Source organism: Stegostoma tigrinum, chromosome 36, assembly GCF_030684315.1.
Source record: "Stegostoma tigrinum isolate sSteTig4 chromosome 36, sSteTig4.hap1, whole genome shotgun sequence".
Taxonomy (NCBI): Eukaryota; Metazoa; Chordata; class Chondrichthyes; order Orectolobiformes; family Stegostomatidae; genus Stegostoma; species Stegostoma tigrinum.
In genome coordinates, this window is record NC_081389.1 from 25,394,391 (window position 1) to 25,406,176 (window position 11,786).

Sequence of the window (11,786 nt, forward strand, 5' to 3'; positions counted from 1 at the left end):
ATTAGTGATGTGACCATGCAAAAGTGCCTACTAGCTGAAGCCCAACTGGACTTCAAACAGGCAACACAGCTGGTTTTATCATTGGAAAATGCAGCAAGTTGACCATATGAGTTGCAGTGTATTCTGACGGAAGCGGACACCCTTACCAGTCTGACAGGGCTTGGGGAACACCACTTGAGTGTTCCATGACACAACTGAGAAAGAACAGAATCAGAAAGTGACTAAAACAATTGTAGAAAGGGGGACAAATCCTGAATGGAGAGACTGTAGGTCAGTCAACAGCAAAACCCCAAAACAAAGCCAAGCCTCCGCCAAACAGTTAAAATTTTATTCAGGATCCGGCTCAGCAAGCCATTGTAGTTGCTGCTGGTATGCAGACCCGAGACGGCAAAACAGTCTGACTGGACCTAAACTGAGCAAGAGAATTCATAGGCGGGTATCCAGGAGACTGTACACCCTAGAAAGTCCACCTGCATCTGGCTTGGAGCAGTTAAATTCCTTAGCAACATCCAAATCAGAGCCAATCAAAATAAATGCCTGGTCACATTGTCAGGGGGTTCTAATGGAGGTTGATACTGGTGCTGCCATTTCAGTGATGGCACAACCATTAATCTTCAATAAAGTTCACTGAGGTTTGTGCTAAACCTCAGCTAGGCCAAGAACCCATACTGGGGAACCTTTACAGATTAAGGGAACAACTTTGGTTTTGGTCTCTTATGAAAAGCAGCTAGTTCAGTTACCACCGAGTGTAGTAAAAGGCTCAGGCCCTAGGTTTTTGAAGTGAAATTGGCTGAGAAAGATTCACTTAGATTGGCTCAACATTTTTGATTAGAACATGGCTGCTTGAGTGAAGTCCTAATTAAATACCTGGAAGGTTTTCAGGAAGGTCTAGGGACTATCAGAGGATGCCATCTTGCATATTGACCAGGAAGCAATTCCAGATCTGGAAGGCCTGCCCAATGTCATTTGCCACAGAAGCAGAGGCAGGAATCAGGTGGCTGGAAAGTGAAGGAATCATCAAACTAGTCCGGTTTGCAGAATGGACAGCACTGGTTGTACTGATTGTGAAGTTCGAAGGGTCGATAACCTTTGTGGGGATGGAGAGGAATGCCCAATAACTTCCAGGATTTTGGCCAATGCAGAGTGTAAATACACACAAATAGAGAAGGAAGGTTTGGCAGTCATATTTGGCGTCAGGAAGTTCAACCAATATCTTTACAGATATAAATTTGTAATAATAATAGACAACAAACCCCTGCTAAGTCTACTTAAAGAGGTCGAAGCAGTGCTGTCCATAGCTTCAGCCTGAATTCAATGGTGGGGTCTAATATGAAGTGCATATGATTACAAGTTGGAATACTGTCTGGGAGGCCAAGTAGCAAATGTGGATGCATTGAGTTGCTTCCCGCTGGCAGATACACCGCCAGTGTCACCACCACTGGAAGAGTTGTAATAGTTTTAAATTTTCTGGACACATTTCCAGTCACAGCTGATAACACCAGACTTTAGACACAGAAAGATCTGGTCCTGACAAAACTGAAACAGCTGGAGGAAACCAAAGCACCATCACAACCAGAATTGAAACAGTTTTGGATTCGGAGAGATCGGATCACAGTACAGGACAGCAAGAGCAACACGGTGGCTCACAGCACCAGGGACTCAGGTTCAATTTCACTCTTTGTCGACTATCTGTGTGGAGTTTGCACATTCTGCCTATGTCTGTGTGTTTCCTCTGGGTGTTCTGGTTTCCTCCCACAGTCCAAAGTGTGCAGGTTAGGTGAATTAGCAATGCAAAATTGTCCAGGGATGGGTAGGTTAATTGGATTAGCCATGGGGAATGCAGAGTTACAGGGATAGAGGGGCTGGGTATGCGTGGGATGATCTTCAGAGAGTCAGTCGGACTTGGGCTGAATGGCCTGCTTCCACACTGTAGGGATTCTGTGATATTATGGGGAGCAAGAGTGATTGTCCCAAGCAAAGGTCACCACCAGATACTGACCGAATTCCACCAGGGTCATGAAGTGTTTCCAAAATGAAGAAGTCGGTGATAAGCTTTGTCTGGTAACCAAGATTGGAGCAGTGCCCAGAGTGTCAACAAAGACAACAGTTACTGCCAACAACTCCCGCACATTCATGGCTGTGTAAACCCTAGACCCAGTTACACATTGACTATGCTAGGCCTTCCATGCACTCAATGTTCTTGATCACTGTGGACACCCACTCAAGATGGCTGGACATGCATGTCATGCTGGAGTTCATTTGTCAAACATGGGGATGGTGATAGAAAAATTGCACACATCTCTTGCAATGACTCCCAGAAGTGTTGGTCACAGATAATGGGCCATCGTTTACCAATGGGGAATTTGAGTATATCCTAAAGTTGAATAGTATTTCAGAACAGTTCCATACCGTCCATCATCCAATGACGTGACAGGAAGATCAGTGCAAACTTTGAAGGTAGGCTTAAATAAACAGACTACAACTTCACTCAAACTGTCCCGGTTCCTGTCTAAAAACTGAAAGAACTGGGTACTGAAAAGTGTTGCTTGACCCAAAACATAAACTGATTTCTCTTCCCAGAGTTGCTGAGCTTTTCCAGCAATTTCTGATTTGGTCCCTGTTCCTATTTCATTGTAGGACCACCACTCATGCAACAATAGGGAAACCTCCAGCAGAGCTGATAATGGGAAGAAGACTCCACAAAAGGTTGAACCTGATCTTCCCCAACCTGGGTGGGGGTGGGGGTCGGGGTGTGTTTGGGGTGGAGGGGTGAGTGTATGTGAAACGGCATTAGGAAGGCTGATGCCATACACTAGACTCCACTAAGCGAGAGAGACAGTTTACTGCAGGGGATGAACTTCGGTGTGAAAACTGCAGGAATGACCCTGCATGAGTAAGAAGCATGGTCGACACAAGGTCAGGTCCAGTGATATATACAGTTCAGGTAGATGGGACAGTCCTGAACAAGCATGTGGACCATATGAAAGCTGCAAATTCACAAATGATGCAAGAACAAAACATGCCCAGCTCCGCATCAGCCTTTCTGATTGTTCCAGAACCCATGGGTGTTCCCTCTCCATCAAGCATTGAAGATGCCTTGGAATCTGAGATTGACACAGTGGATATTGCTACCTTGACACTTTTGCTACCTGAAGAACCGAATGAATTTCTTCTGAGAAGCTCTGCTGCCCATATCAGAGGTAGAGTTGAGGAACCTGATCCAGTGTTAAAACACCTCAGGAGGAGTTGCAACAAAAGAAAAGGCCTATGTCCTCGTACTCAGGGAGGGAGACAAGAAGCGACTGTAATGAGATCAGCTAGGTGGACCTATAGAATATGAGTTTCCTGATTGGGTCTGTTTTTCTTGTCTAATCAGGGAGCCCTGGCTGACAGATAAGTATAGGCATCTCAAACATCCTGGAACCTGATTCGAACTCGGATCGCTGGGGGATTGGTCCTCATACTACACACCAATATACTGGAAGATGAATTTGCAGGATAATTGGGAAAAATATAGACTAAATTCATCTGATCTATCAAGAGCCAGTGTGACCAGTCAGTTTTTGTACTCCTAAGATGCTGCTTGGCCTGTTGTGTTCATCCAGCTCCACACTTTGTTATCTCAAACATCCTGTTCACTCTCTGAGAGTTGGCTGAGGGAGCTGGAGCAGTGTCAAAGACTCTCCACGTGTAGGTAAGGGGTGACTTGATGATCGGACACTGGTCCCTGTGTAATTATTTCAGAGGGAGTTCCTGGATTATGATCTGGCAACGCTGAGGGAACAGTGATATGTTTCCAAGTCAGGATGATGAGTGGCTTAGAGGGGGACTTGTAAGTGTTCCCATGTATCAGCTGCCCTTGTCCTTCTAAGTGGTAGTGCTCATGGGTTTGGAAGGTGCTGTCCAAGGAGCATTGGTGAATTTTTGCAGTGCATCTTGTAAATGGGTATCATGTATTGGCTGCTTATTCAATTTGGTTTAGATTCAAATGATTATTCTTTCCAAAGGAGTTGTAATTCTTGTATTAATTTAGTCTGTGTGGAGTGGAAATCAGACCTTGTTTGAAACATTCTCAAGCAATTCCACTGGGGGGTCAGAGATAGTAAGAACTGCTGATGCTGGAGTCTTAGATAATACCGAAAGGTCCTGAGCCGAAACAACTGCTTTCCGGCTCCTCTCATGCTGCCGGGCCTGCTGTGTTCCTCCAGCTCCACACCATCCACTAGAGGGCAGTAGCTTATCAAAGTGATCTTTGGTGGTCGCAGCAACACTTCCATTTGATTGAAGAGGGTCTGCATTTCACTGAGTTTCCAGAGGAATTCATTTGGATTCGTGTGCATGACTACAATTCTTTTGTTTATGACAAACCTTTGTTTATTACAAATCTTCAAAACGATATTTCTTGCCTCTGCTCACACTGTTACTCATCTTATTCAAACACTCTGGTTTTCCCACTGGAAAGACACATAAGATGGAACAGAAGCTGTATCCAGTCATTTAAATATTTCTTCTGCACCAGCGTTTTTAAGGAGATTAAAAAAAGATATGTGACGACCTGCAGATTGACATTGCCCCCTAGTGACAATCCCTAAGAACTATTTTCTTTCTCACCTAACTTCGGAATTAAAACTGTACAGTACATGGAAACTCATTCCTACTGTCTGCCACACTGGCTTTTGATAGATCAGTCGAATTTAGTCTATATTTTTCCTAATTATCCTGTAAATTCATCTTCCAGTATATGTCCAATTTTAGTGTGTAGTATGAGGACCAATCCCTTTACACCCTGTCAGTACAGCAGTGGACCAGGATATCTGGTCTGTACTGCTATGTTCCCCTTGCTTGTACCTCCAATGAGCTGGAAGTATGCTGTGTAATCCCTGGGACCTCAGCTTGGCTTGTGTATAGACCAAATGAGGGGGAAAGCAACATCACAGGACACTAAAATAGGGGATATTACCTTGTATAAAGGCTGGAGCAGTAGTTGAAATAGAACATCTCACTATACAGAGTTGATATCTCAGCAAAATGTGGGACACAACCAGGGCAAAGTCATCCCCCTTATGGCCAATCACCTGAGAAGTGTAGGGAAACTCACCAAATATCATCCATAATCAGCTATGGAATTTAATAAAAAGTAGTAGTAGTGATGTCGGCTGAGCTGGGTCCCCTGTGGAGACCTCTACTGTAAATAGGAAGAGATAAAGGGGACTTACTAGGAAGTAGGAATAGCCATGTGAACGATGAGTGCAGCCCAAATTTGGAAGAAAGGCTATCATCCAATTAATAATAGGATGAAATAGAAATGAAGATAAGAAGCATAAAAAACATGTAAAGTGGCGAGAAAAAGAAGCAATATAAAGACTGTTGCAGAAACACAGAAAAACTAGAGAAAAGGCACAAGAGCACATCATGAGAAAGTTAAAGCCCTGACAAACAGGAAAAAGAGAATAATTACAAAGAATGGCTGTGTACGTAACAAAGATGGTGTATTTCGTTTGAAAAAAGAATACAGTAAAACAAGGAGTGGAGTATTTCAGAGAGCTGTATGATGATGGATACATAAGTGAATTGGTACTATCAAAGGAAAGAGAAGGATCAGAGCTTATAGAAGTGGAAGTCTGAGCTGGGATCAAAAAAATGAAATATGGAAAGCACCTGGAATCAATGAGATACTGGCAGGATGCCTGAAAGTCGCAAATGATGTTCATTGAGATACGGACGGACATCAGCAACAACATTTACAGAACAGGATTCCCACCTGAGAATTACATGTGTCAGTGTTCGTTTGATCCCAAAGAAACCGAAAGTCCGAGTAAGTTAGGCAATAGGCCTCAATTAATAAGGAAGTACGAGCAGAACATTTGGAAAATCATAATATAATCAAGCAGATAGATTGGTTTCATGAAAGTGAAATCATGGCTGACTAATTTATTAGAGTCTTTCGAAGAAGTTTCAACTAGAGTGTATATGGAATTAGAGAAGGTGTTCGACAAGGTACTTCACAAAATGTTAAGTCACAAGATAAAAGTCAACAATGTTGGAGATAATATATTGGCATGGATAGGGAATTAGCTCACAGGCAGGAAATAGCAAGTGAGATAAGGGGTTCTTTTTCAGGTTGGTGGACTTTAACCAGTGGAGTTCCACAGGGACCACAACTGTTTACAATATATATTAATGATGTGGAGGGAGGAAGCAAATGTGCTGTAGCCAAATTTGCAGACAACACAGAATTAGGTTGTTTGCAAGAAGGAAAGAAACAGTTTACAGAGAGATATTGATAGATTCAATAAGTGGGCAAAAAGTTGGCAAAAGGAGCATAATGTGGGAAAATGTGAAGTTGTTCATTTTGGAAGGAAGGGCAAAAAATCAAAATAGAATTTAAATGGAGAAAATCTGCAGAAAGCTCCAACACGAAGACACCTGGGGTACTTGTCATAAAACATGGAAATCCTGCACATAGATGCAGCAGGTAATCAGGAAGGCTAAAGCATTGTTGGCCGACATTTCAAGCGTGTTTAAGTATATCATAGTAGGGAATTGTTACTCAACTGTACAAGATACTGGTCAGACCACAGTTTTGGTCTTCTTATTTAAGGAAAGCCATTGGAGACAGTTCAGAGAAGGTTCATTATAATGATGCCTGGTATAGAGGGCTTGTCTTATGGGCAAAGGCTAAACAGGTTGAGACTCTACTCACTGGAATTCAGAAGAATGAGAAGTAATTTCATTGAAACATTCTTAAGAATCCTTGGAAATCCTTAGGATTCTTAAGGGGCTTGACAAAGTAAATGCTGAGAGGATGTTTCACTTCAAGGTAGAGTCTAGGACCAGGGTATAGTCTCAGAATAAAGGGGTGCCAATTTCAGACTGAGATAAGGAGGAATTTCTTCGGAACTCCTTGCCACAGAGAGCTAAGGAGGCAGGATCCTTGCATATCATTAAAGTGAGATTGATAAGTTCTTGATCATTTCCGGAATCAAGGGTTACAGGAAAGGGCAGGAAAGTAGATTGTGGAAAGTAGGAAGTGAAAAATGCCACACTGCTTCCAAGGATCCTATGGAAACTGAAGCTTCTTGCTTCTCGAATTCATAAACGTTGCCTCACTACCTCACAGTTCTGTCTTCAAAAGCTGATTTGCTCCTGAAGGTAACAAAGTGTGGAGCTGGATGAAGGGTCTAGGTCTGAAACGTCAGCTTTTGTGCTCCTAAAATGCTGCTTGGCCTGCTGTGTTCATCCAGCCCCACACTGTGTTATCTTGGATTCTCCAGTATCTGCAGTTCCCATTATCTCTGCTTCTGAAGATAGTGCTCTGATGTAAAACACATATTTGACCTGCCTATTTTGTGTAAGCGAGCACTCATGACTCATCTCAACTTAAATAGTACAGCTCGATGACACTGTATGTTCTGGTATTGCCGATGAGTTGTTAAAAAAACTTATGTAACGCATGCCTGGATTACACAACTTTTTTTTAAAATCGCTATAATGAACTGGCCTTTTTTCCCCTCATAAAAATGGCCACTTTTGGATTTTAATTAAGTGGAACATGTGCACGATTTATGAACGAACTTGCATATTATTGTTTTGAGTTAATGCTGCTTTAGTTTCAAGCTGAGAGAATGATGGCCTCACTTCCCGTGTGTGCAATACTATCATTTCTTTCTTTATACCTAAGCAAGTTCAACTAAATTACTAAGACACAGATCTCAAATTCAAATGTTTAAGCAGCGGATGCTAGAAATCTGAAATAAAACCCTTAAAATGCTGGAAACATGCAGCAAATCATGCAGTACCTGTGCTGAAGTGAACATAGAGTTAACAATTTAGATTAGTGACACCTTGTCAGACTGTTCTGAAAAAAAACCATTGACGTGAAACATTAGCCCTGATTTTCTCTCTCCACGGTGCTGCATATTTCCAGGACTCTATTTTTAATTCTAAAATATTTGTGGGCTGTATTTTCAAAAACTACTTCTTTCTGGATTAGTTACAGATTAAGCAATACGTAATTAATTTCTATTGAATGGCACCTATAAGATAATTAAACTACTACAGGTACCTAATGGGAATATTATCAAACAGAAATTGTCATTGATCCACATCAGTTATTATGACAACATTGTGGTTAAACAGGTTAATTTTCAGTAGTAACTAATAGACAGAGTTAGAGGGACAAAAAGGATTAGAAAACTAATTCTGGAGATTAGGATTTGAGCTGCTGAGAGATCAGTAAACAATGGTAGAGCATTGAAAATCAAGGAAGCTCAGGAGGCCTGAATTAGAGTCAGATATAGAACATAGAACATTACAGCACAGTACAGGCCCTTCGGCCCTCAATGTTGTGCCGACCTGTCATACCCATCTCAAGCCCATCTAACCTACACTATTCCATGTATGTATCTCAGAAGATTGTGAAGTTGGAAGGGTTTACAGAGATTGGGGGTAAGCTCTGGAAAAATTTGAAAACAAGGATGAGAATTTTAAAATCAAAGCACTGCTTAAGAGAAAGCCAGTAAAGGACAGCGAGCGCAAGAGTGTCACAGAAAGGATATAGCACAGGAGGCTTTTTGCACATTGTGTCCATGAATCTTTCTTCAAGAGCAACTCAACCAATCCCATTCCAGCCCTGTGTCAGTGGCACGGAAAATTGTTTCTCTTCAAGTTCTTCAGAAAGCTACAGTTGAATCTCCATCCACTACACTCTCAAGCAGAGTGTTCCAGGTTCTTATCACTCACAGTTTAATAAAATGTTTTTCCTCACTTTGCTGTTACATTTTTTGCCAATCACCTTAAATTGGCAATCTCTGGTATTTGACCCTTCCAATAACAGATACAGTATCCAAGGTAATAGAATGTGAGGCTGGATGAACACAGCAGGCCAAGCAGCATCTCAGGAGCACAAAAGCTGACGTTTCAGGCCTAGACCGTTCATCAGAGAGGGGGATGGGGTGAGGGTTCTAGAATAAATAGGGAGAGAGGGGGAGGCGGACCGAAGATGGAGAGAAAAGAAGATAGGTGGAGAGGAGAGTATAGGTGGGGAGGTAGGGAGGGGATAGGTCAGTCCAGGGAAGACGGACAGGTCAAGGGGGTGGGATGAGGTTAGTAGGTAGGAGATGGGGGTGCGGCTTGGGGTGGGAGGAAGGGATGGGTGGGAGGAAGAACAGGTTAGGGAGGCAGAGACAGGTTGGACTGGTTTGGGGATGCAGTGGGTGGAGGGGAAGAGCTGGGCTGGTTGTGTGGTGCAGTGGGGGAGGGGATGAACCAGGCTGGTTTAGGGATGCGGTGGGGGAAGGGAAGATTTTGAAGCTCGAGAAGTCCGCATTGATACCATTAGGCTGCAGGGTTCCCAAGCGGAATATGAGTTGCTGTTCCTGCAACCTTCGGGTGGCATCATTGTGGCACTGCAGGAGGCCCATGATGGACATGTCATCTAAAGAATGGGAGGGGGAGTTGAAATGGTTTGCGACTGGGAGGCGCAGTTGTTTGTTGCGAACCGAGCGGAGGTGCTCTGCAAAGCGGTCCCCAAGCCTCCGCTTGGTTTACAGGAAATGACATCACCAACACAGGAAATGACATCACCAACCCAAGGAAACCTAACCAGATAAATAGAAAGCGGGACATAACACCAGCGCTTCGTTGGAGGCTCACTGATGATGTTACCTAGAATGGTGACGAAACGTCTGAAAACGAACCTTCCAGCTCAGCGAGCAAACTCACACCCAGAATCTCAACCTGAGCTACAAATCTTCTCAAAACTCGATATGGATGGAATGTTAAGCAAATTTTCAGATGACCCCAAGATTGGTAGAGTGATTAATGGCGTATATGTTTGTAGGTTACAGGAAGATATAAATGGGTTGGTCAGATGGGCAAACCAGGGGCAGATGGTTTTTAACCCTGAAAGTGTGAGGTAATGCACTTTTGAAGAAGGAACAAGATAAAGGAATATTTAATGAATGGCAGGACACTGGGTCACTTAGAGAAGAGGGGTCTTGGGGTAATTATTCATAGATGCCTGAAGTCGGCAGAGAACATGATTAAGATAGTTAAGAAAGCAAATGGGGCACTTGCTTTCATCAGTCATGGCATAGAGTATAAGAGCAAAGAGAAGTTGTACAGAACATTGGTGAGGCCACAGCTGGAGTACTGTGTGCAGTCCTGGTCACGTCACTGTAAGAAGAATGTGATAGCGCTAGATGGGGTACAAGGTTGGTTCAAAGTTGCCTGGCATGGAGAAACTGATCTAAAAGGACAGACTAGAAAGGCTTGATTGTTTTCTTCAGAGCAGAGAAGACTAAGGGGGGACATGACTGAGGTGTACAAGATTGAGGTCTACGGATAGGGTAAAGGGCAGCTGATCCCTTTGGTTGAGGGTTTAGTCACGAAAGGCATAGTTTTAGGGTAAGGGGCAGGAGTTTACAGGGCTTTTGGGGAAAAAAACATTTCAGTCAACTGATGGTGGGAATCTGAAATGCACTGCCTGGGAAGGTATGGAGGCTGGAAACATTGCAACTTTTAAGAAAACACATTTGGATGAATACATCAAATATCATAATGTTAAAGGATATAGGACAAATGCGTGAAATTGGGATTGGCACGCCTTTAGTGGTATTATGTCAGTGCACTCAATGGGCTGAAAGGCCTTTCCTACAATGTATGAATCTGTGGATCTTTTGGAATACTGTGTGCAATTCTGGACTCCTGGTAATAGGAAGGATGTTGTGAAAATTGAAAGGGCTCAGAAAAGATTTAGAAGAATGTTGCCAGGGTTAGAGGGTTTAACGATAGGGAGAGACTGAATAAGCTGACACTATTTTCTCCGGAACACAGAGGCTGAGGGGTGACTTTATAGAGGTTTATAAAATCATGAGGGGCATGGATAGGGTAAACAGACAAAGTCTTTTCCTTCAGGTGGGGGAGTGAAAAACTAGACAGCATAGGTCTAAGGTGAGAAAGCAAAGATTTAAAAGGGGCCTAAAGGGCAACTTTTTCACACAAAGGATGGTGTGCGCACGGGATGAGCTGCCAGAGGAAATAGTGGAGACTGGTACAACTACAACACTTAAAAGTCATCTGGATGGATATATTAGTAGATTTAGAGGGGTATGGGCCAAATTATGGCAAATAGGTCCAGATTCATCTAGAATATCTGATCAGTATGGATGAGTTGGACTGAAAGGTCTGTTTTTGTGCTGTACATCTCTATGAATAATGCAAGGTGTTGCATGTTGATAAGACAGACCAGGGCAGGTCTTACCCAGTTCATGTAGGGCCTTGGGGAGTGTTGTTGAATAAAGAGACATAGGGGTATAGGTATATAGTTCTTGAAAGTGGTGTCACAGATAGATAGGGTGGTGAAGAAGACACGTGGTGCACTTGCCTCCATCGTTCAGAGCAATGAGTACAGAAGTTAGGACGATGTGTTAGGACAGCCAAACAAGATATTGGTGAGGTCACATTCGGAGAACTGCATACAATTCTGGTTGCCCTGCTATAGGAAGGACGTTATTAAACTGGAAAGAGTGCAAAAATGACTGGAAGGTTTGAGTTGTAAGGAGTGGCTGGATCTGCTGGGGCTTTCTTCCCTGGAGTGCAGGATGCTGAAGGTGACTTTAAAGAGGTTCCTAAAATTCTGACGGGCATTGGTAAGGTGAATAGCCAAGGTTTTTGTCCCCTAGGGTAGGGGAGTCCAAAACTACCAGGCTTAGGTTTGAAGTGAAAGGGGAAAGCTTTAAACAGGACCTGAGGGGCAACTTTTTCACAGAGGGTGGTGCATATAA